Raw genomic sequence first — 2,434 nt, forward strand, 5'->3', positions numbered from 1 at the left:
ATAGTATAGCGCTTACATGGTTTTAGTCATTTCTTTTAAACAGAACTTGTTCTGTAAATGTTGGCCAAGATTACTCACAACCTGTCTCTTTACTTAGTGGGGTTCCACAGGGGTCCATTCTCGGCCCGATTTTGTTTTCTTTGTATATGTTACCCCTTGGATACATTTTTTGTAAGCATGGAATCTCATTTAATTTCTATGCAGATGATATGCAAGTGCATCTTCCTCTGCAAAAGAATAGTAAAAAGCAAATAGAGTCTTTGTTAGACTGTTTACAAGAAATTAAATTATGGTTGTCCTTCAATTTTTAAAATCTGAATGAAGACAAAACTGAAGTTGTGTGGTTTGGAGCTCCAAATAATTTATCGGATTTGGGCAGTTTAACCCTTTTCTGTAAGTCAGTAGTGTGAAATTTAGGAGTTCTTTTTGATCGTGATCTCAAGTTTGAAAAACAATTTCTTCTGTGGTTAGGTCCTGTTTTTATCACTTGAGATTAATAGCCAAGGTGAAACCATTTTTGTCCATTCGTGATTTGGAAAAAGTCATTCATGCCTTTGTATTCACAAGGTTAGATTATTAATTCATTATATTAACTGCAACTCATTATATGTTGGCATTAATAAATCATTGCTTAACCGCTTACAACTGGTCCAAAATGCTGCAGCGAGGATTTTGACAGGTTCTCGTAAGAGAGAGATCATATTACTCCTGTTCTGAGTTCTTTACAATGGTTACCGATCCCTTATAGAATTCATTTAAAATTTTTGTTTTTTGTCTATAAATCATTGCATAGTAGGGCTCCATTGTACTTGGTGGAACTGATTGAGAAATATGAGCCAAAACGGTCTCTAAGGTCAGCTGACCAGCTGGCTTTGATAATTCCAAGAACTAAACGGCGAAGTGGAGCTCGAGCTTTTGTAGCGATAGCTCCAAAACTCTGGAATGAATTACCGTTTTCTCTCAGATCAGCTCCTACACTAAACAAGGGTTTTTAAACAAGCTTAAGGAACACTTAATTGCATTAGCATTTAATGGGGTATAGGCATTTGTATATTCAAATTGTGGAGTTTATTTCACTGTCATTTTATTTGTGGTTTTAGTGTTGTGTTTTACGTTTGAGACATAATGTTTGTTTTATTATGTGTTTACATATTGTATCATTATATGTTGGCATTAATAAATCATTGCTTAACCGGTTAGACTGGTCCAAAATGCTGCTGCGAGGCTTTTGACAGGTTCTCGGAAGAGAGATCATATTAGCTACTCCTGTTCTAAGTTCTTTACAATTGCTACCGATCCCTTATAGAATTAATTTTAAAATGTTGTTTTTTGTTTATCAATCATTGCATAGTGGGTGTCCATTGTACTTGGTGGAACTGATTGAGAAATATGAGCCAAAACGGTCTCTAAGGTCAGCTGACCAGCTGGCTTTGATAATTCCAAGAACTAAACGGCGAAGTGGAGCTCGAGCTTTTGTAGCGATAGCTCCAAAACTCTGGAATGAATTACCGTTTTCTCTCAGATCAGCTCCTACACTAAACAAGGGTTTTTAAACAAGCTTAAGGAACACTTAATTGCATTAGCATTTAATGGGGTATAGGCATTTGTATATTCAAATTGTGGAGTTTATTTCACTGTCATTTTATTTGTGGTTTTAGTGTTGTGTTTTACGTTTGAGACATAATGTTTGTTTTATTATGTGTTTACATATTGTACAGCACTTTGGTCAATAGTCGGTTGTGCAAAAGTGCTCAATAAGTAAATAAAAGAAAGAAGAAAGAAAAAAAGAAAGGAGTCGTTTACTCAGGCTCACCCAGGATCCAAGTGCACACACACCGCATTGAGTTGTGAACACACACACACGCCGTGAATACACACCCGGAGCAGTGGGCAGCCATTTTTGCTGTGACGCCCGGGCAGCAGTTGGGGGTTCAGTGCCATGCTGAAGGGTCTCACCTCAGTCGTGGTATTGAAGGTGGAGGAGAGTGGTGTACATTCACTCACACCACCAACAATCCCTGCCGGTATCGGGGAAAAGCACACAAGCGCACCAAAAGTCAAATAAAAGCACGACACGAACACGTTGCCTTCTTTTGTGGTTAAAAAAAAAGAAGAAGAGCATAAGGCACTAGAACAAGAATGAGAAGATAGCCTACTTTTGAGGGTGAGTAAATAATGAGTAAATTTTAATTTTAAGAAGTAACTCAGATAACATTCTAATATGGTGTGTTGTTTATGCTTTATGCTTTAACAGTGATAAATTCAGGGTTATGTTACTTTCAAATTATCTGTTTGTTATCAAGTTAACATAGGCTGCTCGTTTTAGATTTAAAAAAATAAAATCATGGGAGCATGTAGTATATTCTATAATATATACTGTATATAGTCTAACAAAACATTTCCTATTTATGTACGTACGTCTATATTACATATA

General features: G+C 36.4%; 1 protein-coding gene across 1 annotated transcript in view; it reads left to right on the top strand.

Moving 5' to 3' along the window:
* Positions 1-2,134: 2,134 nt before the first annotated feature.
* LOC107665949 (carbohydrate sulfotransferase 12-like) overlaps positions 2,135-2,434 on the top strand; it is a 1,916-nt gene continuing 1,616 nt past the window's right edge. The window contains exon 1 of the mRNA XM_016457020.1: positions 2,135-2,164. The gene's annotated coding sequence lies outside the window, so the exon portion shown is untranslated. The remainder of the gene's footprint in view (positions 2,165-2,434) is intronic.

The sequence above is a fragment of the Sinocyclocheilus anshuiensis genome, unplaced genomic scaffold (genome assembly GCF_001515605.1).
Source record: "Sinocyclocheilus anshuiensis isolate Anshui unplaced genomic scaffold, SAMN03320099.WGS_v1.1 scaffold775, whole genome shotgun sequence".
NCBI classification, from domain to species: Eukaryota; Metazoa; Chordata; class Actinopteri; order Cypriniformes; family Cyprinidae; genus Sinocyclocheilus; species Sinocyclocheilus anshuiensis.